General features: G+C 46.5%; 1 protein-coding gene across 2 annotated transcripts in view; it reads left to right on the top strand.

Moving 5' to 3' along the window:
• The first annotated feature begins 305 nt into the window (after positions 1-305).
• The window catches only part of zbtb47b (zinc finger and BTB domain containing 47b), a 296,884-nt gene continuing 284,539 nt past the window's right edge, over positions 306-12,650 (top strand). Inside the window, exons 1-2 of one of the 2 annotated variants that reach the window (XM_063044540.1) lie at positions 306-394; positions 7,782-8,587. The gene's annotated coding sequence lies outside the window, so the exon portion shown is untranslated. Of the gene's footprint in view, positions 395-7,781; positions 8,588-8,903; positions 8,923-12,650 lie in introns of those variants that run through there. The other variant, XM_063044543.1, reaches the window with a different exon arrangement.

Here is a 12,650-nt window from a genome sequence, read left to right as displayed (position 1 = left end):
GACACCACTGCGCAGGGTCGAAAGAGTTGGTTGTTCGCAGAGCCAGAACAGCGGAGAGGCACGGTTGGACCACGTTAGTTAACGGTACACACGCCAACCGGGAGACACGAAGCCAGCCCGCCCGAACGACAGCATGCGCACGCGCTCGTCCGCGCCCAGGGGGCCCAATCGATCCGCCGCACCATCGCTCGGCCGCATGCGCACTCGCCACATTCTCGCCATCGATCGGCCGCATGCGCACTTGCCACATTCTCGCCATCGCTTCGCTGCGCATCTGTGGGAGATTGCGCGGAGCGGTGAACTCCGTCAAATTCATCGTGGGTACGGATTGTTCCCCACTATCGAGGACATCGACAAGAAGCGGTGACTCAGGATGGCGAACAAGACCTTAAGTGTAAGAGCAGAACTAGGCCCTTCTGCCCATCGAGTCTGCTTCATTCTCCCTCTCAACACAATTCTCCCCATAACCTTTGACTCCCTTACTAATCAAGAGTCTAGCAACCTCCGCTATAAATACATTCATTGTGGCAATGAATTCCACAGAATCACCACCCTCTGGCTAAAGAAAGTACTCATTTCTGTTCTAAAGAGATGTCCCTCGATTCTGTAGTACTAGACAATCGGAAACATCCTGCAGGAAGATTGTTCCCGATGTTGGGGAAGTCCAGAACGAGGGGTCACAGTTTGAGGATAAAGGCGAAGCCTTTTAGGACCGAGATTAGGAAAAACTTCTTCACACAGAGAGTGGTGAATCTGTGGAATTCTCTGCCACAGGAAACAGTTGAGGCCAGTTCATTGGCTATATTTAAGAGGGAGTTAGATATGGCCCTTGTGGCTAAAGGGATCAGGGGGTATGGAGGGAAGGCTGGTACAGGGTTCTGAGTTGGATGATCAGCCATGATCATACTGAATGGCGGTGCAGGCTCGAAGGGCCGAATGGCCTACTCCTGCACCTATTTTCTAGGTTTCTATCCTCTCTATGTCCAATATACTGTAAGCTACATTTCAAAAAGGTCTCCCCGCCCTCATTCTTAATTAAGACCCCACAGCATCTGGGGCTAGTCTTCTGCTCGATAACACCGTTGGACCAACTGCTCAAGGTCCAGTAACACCTTCCTATCCTCTTGAATCGATCTGTCAAAACCTAATTCTACCTCAGATTATATTTTCTTCAACATGCACTAATATGATTATCACAAACAAGAGAAAATCTGCAGATGCTGGGAATCAAGGCAACACTCACAAAATGCTGGAGGATCTCAGCAGGCCAGGCAGCATCTGAAAAAGAATGTAGGCGATGTTTCGGCCAAGGCCCTTCATCAGGACTGGAGACAAAAAAGATGACGAGTCAGAATTTAGAAGGTGGAGGGAAGGGACGAAGAAGCACGAGGTGATAGGTGAAACCGAGACGGGGTGAAGTAAAGATTTGGGAAGTTGATTGGTGAAAGAGATACAGGGCTGGAGAAGGGGGAATCTGATAGGAGAGGATGGAAGGCCATGGAAGAAAGAAAAGTGAGAGGAGCACCAGAGAGAGGTGATGAGCAGGTAAGGAGATAAGGTGAGAGAGGGAAAGGGGGCACATTAACAGAAGTTCAAGAAATTTATGTTCATGCCATCAAGTTGGAGGCTACCCAGACGGAATATAAGGTGTTGCCTCATGTGACAGTAGAGGAGGCCATGGACTGACATATGGGAATGGGAAGTGGAATTCAAATGGGTGGCTACTGGGAGATCCCGCTTGTTCTGGTGGACACAGAGTATGGGTGCTCGGCGAAGCAGTCCTCAAATTTACGTCAGGTCTCACCGGTATACAGGAGGGCACACTGGGAGCGCCGGACACAGTATATGACCCCAAGCAGACTCACAGGTTTTTTTGGATTCCAGACCTAATCAGTTCCCCTCTACCACCACTCTGCTCCGTCTAGCGGAATTAGTCCTTACTCTTAATAATTTCTCCTTTGGCTCCTCCCACTTCCTCCAAACTAAAGGTGTAGCTATGGGCACCCGTATGGGTCCCAGCTATGCCTGCCTTTTTGTTGGGTTTGTGGAACAATCTATGTTTCGTGCCTATTCTGGTATCTGTCCCCCACTTTTCCTTCGCTACATCGACGACTGCATTGGCGCTGCTTCCTGCACGCATGCAGAACTCATTGACTTTATTAACTTTGCCTCCAACTTTCACCCTGCCCTCAAGTTTACCTGGTCCATTTCCGACACCTCCCTCCCCTTTCTAGATCTTCCTGTCTCTGTCTCTGGAGACAGCTTATCCACTGATGTCTACTATAAGCCTACTGACTCTCACAGCTATCTGGACTATTCCTCTTCTCACCCTGTCTCTTGCAAAAACGCCATCCCCTTCTCGCAATTCCTCCGTCTCCACCGCATCTGCTCTCAGGATGAGGCTTTTCATTCTAGAACGAGGGAGATGTCTTCCTTTTTTAAAGAAAGGGGCTTCCCTTCCTCCACTATCAACTCTGCTCTTAAACGCATCTCCCCCATTTCACGTACATCTGCTGTCACTCCATCCTCCTGCCACCCCACTAGGAATAGGGTTCCCCTGGTCCTCACCTACCACCCCACCAGCCTCCGGGTCCAACATATTATTCTCTGTAACTTCCGCCACCTCCAACAGGATCCCACCACTAAGCACATCTTTCCCTCCCCCCATCTCTCTGCATTCCGCAGGGATTGCTCCCTACGCAACTCCCTTGTCCATTCGTCCCCCCCATCCCTCCCCACTGATCTCCCTCCTGGCACTTATCCGTGTAAGCGGAACAAGTGCTACACATGCCCTTACACTTCCTCCCTTACCACCATTCAGGGCCCCAAACAGTCCTTCCAGGTGAGGCATCACTTCACCTGTGAGTCAACTGGGGTGATATACTGCGTCCGGTGCTCCTGATGTGGCCTTTTATATATTGGCGAGACCCGACGCAGACTGGGAGACCGCTTTGCTGAACATCTACGCTCTGTCCGCCAGAGAAAGCAGGATCTCCCAGTGGCCACACATTTTAATTCCACATCCCATTCCCATTCTGATATGTCTATCCACGGCCTCCTCTACTGTAAAGATGAAGCCACACTCAGGTTGGAGGAACAACACCTTATATTCCGCCTGGGTAGCCTCCAACCTGATGGCATGAACATCGACTCCTCTAACTTCCGCTAAGACCCCACCTCCCCCTCGTACCCCATCTGTTACTTATTTTTATGCACACATTCTTTCTCTCACTCTCCTTTTTCTCCCTCTGTCCCTCTGAATATACCTCTTGCCCATCCTCTGGGTCCCCCCCCTCTTGTCTTTCTTCCTGGACCTCCTGTCCCTTGATCCTCTCATATCCCCTTTTGCCTATCTCCTGTCCAGCTCTTGGCTCTATCCATCCCCCTCCTGTCTTCTCCTATCATTTTGGATCTCCCCCTCCCCCTCCAACTTTCAAATCCCTTACTCACTCTTCCTTCAGTTAGTCCTGACGAAGGGTCTCGGCCTGAAACGTCGACTGCACCTCTTCCTACAGATGCTGCCTGGCCTGCTGCGTTCACCAGCAACTTTGATGTGTGTTGCTTGAATTTCCAGCATCTGCAGAATTCCTGTTGTTCACAGGTGAAGTGACTGGAAGGACTTTTTGGGGCCTTGAATGGTAGTGGGGGAGGTACGAATGGACAGGGGAGTTGCATAGGGAGCAATCCCTGAAGAAAGCACAAGACAGGGGAGGGAAAAATGTGCTTGGTGATAGGATCCAGTTGGAGATGATAGAAGTTATAGAGAATTATGTGCTGGATGCGGAGGCTAGTGGGGTGGTAGGTGAGGACAAGTGGAACCCTATCCCTGGTGGGGTGGCGGGACGATGGGATGAGGGCAGATGTGTGCAAAATGGAAAAGATAGGGTTGAGAGCAGCGTTGATGGTGGAGGAAGGGAAGCCCCTTTTATTGAAGAAGGACCTCCTTCGTTCTGGAATGAAAAGCCTCATCCTGAGAGCAGATGTGGCGGAAACAGAGTAATTGAGAGAAGGGGGTAGCATTTTTACAAGTAACTGGGTGGGAAAAGGTATAGTCCAGGTAGCTGTGAGAATCAGTCGGTTTATAATAGACATCAGTAGATGAGCTGTCTCCAGAGATGGAGAAAGCGGAGGGAGGTGTTGGAAATGGACCAGGTAAACTTGAGGGCAGGGTGGAAATTGGAGGCAACGTTGATGAAGTCTACAAGTTCCGCATGGGTGCAGGAAGCAGCACCAATGTAGTGTAGGAAAAGTTGGGGAGTGATACCAGTGTAGGCTTGGAACATAGACTGTTCTACGTAGCCAGCAAAAAGGCAGGCATAGCTGGGACCCATGCAAGTGTCCATGGCTACACCTTTTGTTTGAAGGAAGTGGGAGGAGCCAAAGGAGAAATTATTTAGAGTGAGAACAAGTTCTGTCAGACGGAGGACAGTGGTGGTGGAAAGGTATTTGTAGGGTCTGGTGTTCAGAAAGAAACTGGGAGCTTTGAGACCTTACTACTGAGAGATGGAGGTGTATAGGGACTGGACAGCCATGGTGAAAATAAGATACTCAGGGCCAGGGAAGTTGAAATTATTGAAAAGATCAAGAGCGTGTGAAGTGTCACGGATATAGGTAGGAAGGGACTGAACTGGGGGGAAAAACTGAGTTGTATGCAGATACAAGTTAAATGGGGCAGGAACAAGTTGAAACAATGGGTCGACATGAACAGGCAGATTTGTTCAGGGTCCTCATGCTTATTTTTGTTTCATCCTGTAACTTGTGTATAATTTATATTAATTTCAATTGATATAATTTGTCATTTTGTAATGTACTGTGCTGTGGCAGCAAAAAAAAACTTTCTCGTGGCATTTATACCCTGTGCCCATGACAATAAACTTGAATTTGAACTTGTAGTGGAGGCAGATTCAATTGCCGCTGGTTGGTTCTTAACAGGAAAGGATTTCCAGGGTTATGGGGTGAGGATAGAGTGGAGTTGGTTGGCAGGTTGGGCCAAATGGCCTCTGTGATGTAGCTTTTTGCTAATTCTTTAGTTATAAGCATTATGAAGTGTTTCTGGGCAAAATTCCATGTCATTAACTTCTCCACTTGATGATAATCCTTTAGAGTCTTAAGAGTACTACAGTGCAGAAACAGGCCATCTAGTCTGTGCTGAACTATTAATCTGCCTAGCACATGACACCCTGAGCCAATAGGCTGGTCCTGGACTTATTTCCTGGCATAATTTACATATTACTATTTAATTATTTATGGTTTTATTACTATTTAATTATTTATGGTGCAACTAACAGAAACCAATTTCCCTCGGGATCAATAAAATATGACTATGACTATATACCTGGACCTTAACCCTCCATACCCCTCACATCCATGTCCTTATCCAAACTTCTCTTCAATGTAGCAGTTGAACCCAAATCCATCACTTCCGCTGCAGCTCGTTCCACACTCTCGCCACCCTTTGAGTGAAGAAGGTCCCCTCATGCTCCCCTTAAATAGTTCACATTTCACCCTTAACCTATAGTTCTAGTCTCACTCAACCTCAGTGGAATAAGCCTGCTTGCATTTACCCTAGCTATACCTCTCACAATTTTGAATAACTCTCTCCTCAATTTTCTACGTTCCAAGGAATAATCTCGTAATCTATTCAGTCTTTCCATAAAACTCAGGTCCTCCAGTCATGGCAATATCCTTGTAAATTTTCTCTGTAGTACTTTATTCACATCTTTCCTGTGGGTAGGTGATCAAAATTCACACAATACTCCAAATTAGGCCTCACCAACATCTTATACAAATTCAACATAACATCCCATCTCCTGTACTCAATTCTTTGATTCATGCCAACATGCTGTCTTTAATGATCTCAAACAGTCTAACAGGCGGGTGTCATCACTGACCCGGCTATAGGTTGACTCATTATAGAGCCCAATGGTGGAGGATAGGAATGACTTTACATAGTGCTCTTTCGAGCATTGCAGTTGTGTTAGTCTATTATTGAATGTGCTCCTCTATTCAGCCAAGGTGGCATGCAGAGGATGAGAAACATTGTCCAGATGTGCCAGGATTTTCTGTAGGGTTTTTTGTTCTACCACAGCCTCCAGTGAATCCAGTTTGACTCCTATAACAGAGCCAAACTTTCTAATCAGTTTATTGAGCCTGTTGGCATCACCCGTGTTGATGCCACTGCCCCAGCACACCACTACATAAAATATTGTATTGGCAACAGCAGAGTGGTAGAGCATGTGATGGAAAGGCTGCATACTCCAAGGGACCTCAGTCTCCTCAGGAAGTAGAAGTGACTCTGGCCATCTTGTACACAGCCTCTGTGTTGGTGCTCCACTCAAGTCTGTCTTCCAGGTGTATCCACTGTAGGTCCTCACCACGTCCACACCTTCAATAGTAAGAGGGAGCAGTGCAGGCTTAGTCTTCCTAAAGTCCATCACCATCTCCTTTGTCTTACTGATGTGGGGCTGCAGATGATTCAGCTTGCACCATTTGACAAAGTCCCACACCAGAGCCCTGTATTCATCCTCCAGTCCTCCCTTTATACACCCAACAATTGCTGAGTCATCAGAGAATTTCTGCAGATTGTTGTATCTAAAGTCTGAGGTATACAGGGTAGACAGGAAGGGAGCCAACCCTGTGGGGCCCCAGTGCTGCTTATAGCCATGTCTGACACACAGCTCTGAAGCTGCACAAACTGTGATTTGCCAGACAGATAGTCCATTAGCCAGGATACCATGGATGTGCCAGCCTGCATTGAATGGAGCTTTTCCCCCGGCAATGGGTGTTGTATTGAAGGCACTCGAGAAATCAAAAAATATGATCCTCACAGTGCTGCCTCCTGCTTATCCAATTGGGATTAGGCGCAGCATGTAGATGACCACATTGTTGACTCCAATGTGCTGCAAGTAGGCAAACTGCAGGAGATTGAGGGCTGATCTGACCAGGGGTCAGAGGTGAGCCCCTCTTGAGTCTTCATGATGTGTGAGGTCAGGAGTCCTAATCTCTATTCAACCGATAACTCTGGTCTTCAAGTCCTGCTAACATCCCCGTAATTTTTCTCTTCACTCTTCAATCTTATCAATATCTTCTTTAGATAAGTGACTAGAACTGTACATAATACTCCAAATTTAGCTTTACCAAAATGTTATACAATTTTGATACTGTGCCCAGTGCTCCCCATGTGACCTCCTGTATATCAGTGAGACCTGACGTAGATTGGGAGACCGTTTCGCCGATTATCTACGCTCCATCCGCCAGAACAAGCAGGATCTCCCAGTAGCCACCCATTTTAATTCCACTTCCCATTCCCATTCTGATATGTCTATCCATGGCCTCCTCTGCTATCGTGTTGAGGCCACACTCAGGTTGGAGGAAGAACACCTTATATTTCGTCTGGGTTGCCTCCAACCTGATGGCATGAACATCAATTTCTCGAACTTCTGGTAAAGTCCTCTCCTTCGCCAGTTCCCATCCCCTTTTTCCTTCGCTCACCTTATCTCCTTGCCTGCCCATCACCTCTCTCTGATTCTCCTCCCCCCTTTTCTTTCCTCCATGGCCTTCTATCCCCACCTATCAGACTCCCCCTTCTCCAGCCCTGTATCTCTTTCACCATTCTACTTCCCAGCTATTTACTTCATCCCTCCCCCTCCCAGTTTCACCTAGCACCTTGTGTTTCTCTCACCCCCGTTCCCCACCTTTTAAATCTACTCATCTTTTTTTTCTCCAGTACTGCTGAAGGGTTTTGGCCTGAAACGTCGACTGTACTTTTTTTTTCCCCATAGATGATGCCTGGTCTGCTAAGTTCCTCCAGCATTTTGTGCGCGTCGCTTGGATTGCCAGCATCTGCAGATTCTCTCTTGTCTCTACAATTTCAGCATAACATCCCAACTCCTGTATTCAACTTCCTAATTTATGAAGGCTGGGTGCTCCAAAAGTTCTCTTTTTGACCCTATCTGCGTGTGATGCCACTTTTAAGGAACTATGGACCTGTTTTCCCAGATGCCCCTGTTCTACCACACTCCGCTGCTGGAGGGACTCAGCAGCGTCTGTGGAGGGAAGTGGACGGTCAACGTTTCGGGTCCCTTCATCTGGACAAAAGAAAACGCGACTCTTTATAAAAGTGAGGGTCTAACCGACTGACGTGGAAATTGGACTACCCTTGTCCAGGATAGGGGGTCAGCTGACCATTTTCACGTGTACACTGATAAATCGAGGTGACTATTAATTGCCGTTAGTCTTTTTTATATTAGTGAAATCCACGTCAGAATAGGACGCTGGCGGCCCGTTGTCTCTAAAGAGCAATTACAACATAAAACACCGCCTACTTAGGAATTGGCATCTCGCTTTAAGAGTGAGGTCCCGCCTCTCGTGGACTCTTCAACTAGCAATGCGGAAGTGCTACGGTTTAAGTTCCAAACGTAAAAAGCTTTGCTACTTGGGAAAAGAACCTAAACGAAACTGTTTTTTTATATTTTCACGTTACTTTCACTTCACAAGTCGACGATATCACTGGAGACTTTGTCACGGGTAGAAAGCGCCCAGCAGTTCGGAACAGCTCGCTTTAACTCCACACCTATATCCATATTTGGTAAGTTTTAATAAGCGTCCCTCCCCAAGCCTCTTTCTCTCCGCAAAAGTTGAAGTTGATCGATTGGTTAACACTTCAAAAACAAAGCAAAAAAGATAGTTACTGTCAAATAACTGCAGTTATACCCGGAGGAATAGTTCACGAACTCGCTTGTTTAAAAGAAAGATGTTATAAATATATATGGCATTTAGTTATGAAGGTTAGCGGCGCCTGTTATGTCTCCCTCCAGCGCCTCTTAGCTTAATATAGTATAGAGTTATTGCGACATACTTCACAGCAGATGACTTGGTTTCTCTTTATCGGTGCACTCTCCCCTCGGGCCCTCAAGAGGTCAGGTTGGTTAAAGCGTTTAAAAGTCGGGTAAAAACCTCTTGCTCCTAACACACACACATGAGGTGCGCCACTTTCGAATTCAAAGTCCTCCCTAAAATAACGACGTCTCGGTGGGAAAAGGGATGTCGGTAAAATCGGTTCTGAAACCCCTCGCGTTAGTTTCAATGCCCCTGTGTCACATCACGTCGCTCTCTCAGACGTGAGAGATAGTTTGGGCAATTGAACCTAATTAGCCTGTTGATAAATTGACAGTGTGGTGCGTAGTGATGCGAATGGCACAGGCCGCCCTGACCTGGGTTTCCAGTCGAGCGGTTTGATTGGCGGCGTTTGTAACCTAGCTTTAATTAGTAACACTTGGAAGTTCCTTAGCCGTTCAGGTTTTTAGCGGAAGTAAAGGGAAGCTACAGAAAATGATTGGTTTATTATAAGTCGCATGTACAGTGAAAAACTGTTTCATGCCACGTGCAATACCCATTATTTACTCTGTTGCATTAATATAATTCAATTTATATTTTACTGTAATTTATAGTTATTACGCATTGCGATGTACAGCTGCCGCCAGAACACCATATATTTCACCGCCAGTGTTATGCACAGAGAGAGAGACACGCACACACACACACAAACTTGGGATGTCAGGCAGCATCTATGGAGGGGAATTAATGTTTCAGGCCGAGGGCCTTCATTTACCTGCTGAGCTCCTGCAGTGTTTCTAAGAGGTTGAGTCTATTTTATTGTACTGAGACATGATACCACAGTCATGTAGCACCAGGATAGAAGATTCTTGAGCCTGGTGGTAAGTGCTTTCGGTCTTTATCTTCTACCCAAATGGGAGATGCGAGAAGAGAGAATGTCTCACGTAGATGGGGTCTTTGATTAAAGCAGAGAATATCGGAAATATCCAGCCTGGCCAGCATCTGTGGAGGGAGACTATGTTGAGTCTAAGACCCTTTGTCAGAAAAAGGATAGAGAGGTATCATAAACACAAGAAATTCTGTAGATGTTGCAAACTTAGAACAGCACAGTAGCATGGTAGCATAATGGTTAGCACAATGCTTTTCAGAACCAGTGACAAGTTCAATTCCCACCGCTGCCATAAGGAATTTGTATGTTCTCCCATTGATCATGTGGGTTTTCTCCCACGGCCCAAAGACCTACCGACTGGAAATTGCCCCGTGATTAGGCTAGGGTTAAATTGGGGCTGCTGGGCACGCTGGTTCCACACTGCATCTCAATAACACACACAACAGAGACTACTACATAGGTGTATGGAGGAATTTAAGGTGGGGGGGTTATATGGGAGGCAGGGTTTAAGGGTCGGCACAACATATTGGGCCAAAGGGCCTGTACTGTGCTGTACTATTCTATGTTCTATGTTTAACATGCTGGAGGAATTCAGCAGGTCAGGCAGCATCTATGGAGACGAATAGATGTTTGATGCTTTGGGATGAGGAGAGAGACTGGGGGAGGGATACGTAGAACAAAAGGAATTTCTGTGATATAATAATCCACACAAACTTCTCACATACATTCTATGAATTCACTTCCACTTGTAACAGCGAGTTTGATGTGTTCCACATCTTGGGCAGTACATTCCATAATCCACCACCCTCGGTAAAAAACGTTCTTCCTCTCTTCTACTCCTGCTCACCCTCAAACCTGAACCTCTGGGTTACTGTGAGATCAGTCACTCGGCCAAATAATCACTAATCCCCCATGCTGATAGCAAATCAGCCAACACTAAGAAGCTGAAGAGGTTTGTAACAAAGAAAGACCAAGGTTGCCCTGACAGATCTTCCAGGGGAGAGCAAAGCCTCCATTTTCAAATTCCCCCCCCCCCCACATTCTGAGTGAGCTAGAACTTCTCTTTGGAGCAAAGAAGAATGAGAGGTGACTTGATAGAGGTGTATAAGATGATAAGAGGCATTGATTGGGTGCCCAGCTGGAGATTCTTCCCCAGGGTAATATGAGGGGGTATCATTTTAAGGTGATTGGAGGAAAGTATAGAGGGGGATGTCAGGAGTACGTTTTTAACACACAATGGTGGGTGCATGGAATGGCCTACCGGGGCAGTGGCACAGGAAGATATATTGGGGGCATTTAAGAGACTCTTGGATGGGCAGATGGGTGATGGAAAAATGGAGGGCCATGTAGGAGGGAAGGGTTAGATTGATCTTGGAGTAGGTTTAAAGATTGGCACAACATCATGGGTCGAGGGACCTGTATTGTACTGTAATGTTCTCTGTTTTATCAGAGACCCTCTGGAGTTTACTCTGAATTTAGCTGCTCTGTCTTTGGCAGTTATGTTTTCTGCTGCCAAGGACCCAGGATTCTGGAATTACCTCTGCCTTGATCTCTTTCTGTGGTCCCCTCAACAGTTTCCTCTTGAACGGAAGATGTAACCCAGCGCACGACCTTCGTGTGATGGTGCTGTCGGAGTCGCTTGCTGCTCTTTGCAGGGGCAATGTAAACAAAGGGAGGGTCTTCATAAGTGACGATGAGGGCCTTGACCTGAACCATTGACTGTTTATTCCCCCCCCCCCACAGATGCCATCTAACCTGTTGAATCCCTTTAGCATTTTGCGTGTGTTGAGCATCTTTCTATCTCTACTGTGCGTTGATGCAAAACTGAAAAAGTTCATCTCAATCCCATCGTCTTGCAATATAGAAGATAGAGCAGTACAGTCTAAAGTTCCCTCGGATTTTTTTTTTACAGCTGTGCAGATCAACCACTGCTTTAAGTAGGGATTTTTTTTATATTGCCTGAAAACTGTGGCAATTTAATAAAACATTATATAAAAGAAAATTCTGGCTTTGTGGCAACAAAGGCTATGTGCATGGGAGCATTTCAGTTACTGTGTGGCAGTGCACCCGTGCAGCTTAGAAGGAACAGTGGTTTGCAGTCTCGTAGAACATGACAGCATAGTATAGACCCTTTGGCCCACAATGGTGTGCTGACTCTTTAATCTACTCAATCTAATCCTTCCTTTCCACATAGCTCTCCATATTATTCTTTCTTTTGCTAACTAACAAATCCCACTGAGAGCAAAATTGAGAAGGCTGATTTGGCCTGTAGAGTCTAAAGTGGCTCAGAGCAAGAGAGGTGAAGTTTGACCTTGACCTCGGTTTGCCGTCTGTGCGTAGTTTTCCCATTCTCTCTGTAACAGTGTTAGCCTATGTCATGTGCTTTGATCTCTCTTTACACTCAATAGACACGAGGGTTAGCGGGCCAATTGGCCACTGCATGTCACCCGTGGTGCGTGGATGAGTGGTAGAATCTGCAAGGTGGGGGGGGGGGGAGTGGCTGATGGAAAATGTGGAAAATAAGATGGGATTAATATTATGATTAGCATGGACTCAGTGGGATAAAAGGATATTTTCTGTCCTGTGTGACTGAACACAGGACATTAAAGCACAGTACAGGCCCTTCGGCCCACAATTTTATGCCAACCTTTTACACTACTCCAAGATCAATCTAATCCTTCTCTCCATTTTCCTATAATCCATGTTCCAGTCTAAGAGGTTTTGGTATATCCCTAATGTGTCTGCCTCTAACACCCCAGTCTGCTTCCAAATTATTTAATTTGTCCATAACCTTGCATGAATTTTTTTTTCCAAATATTGCACAGGAACAGGCCCTTTGGCCCAGTGGACCCATGCTGACCCGAGCTAGTCTCATTTACCGGCATTTGACTCGTATCCCTCTAAAACTTTTCCATCGATGTACCTG

This window comes from Mobula hypostoma, chromosome 3, assembly GCF_963921235.1.
Source record: "Mobula hypostoma chromosome 3, sMobHyp1.1, whole genome shotgun sequence".
NCBI classification, from domain to species: domain Eukaryota; kingdom Metazoa; phylum Chordata; class Chondrichthyes; order Myliobatiformes; family Myliobatidae; genus Mobula; species Mobula hypostoma.
Note: the sequence above shows the minus strand (reverse complement) of the source record. Positions and strands in the feature narration are given on the sequence as shown.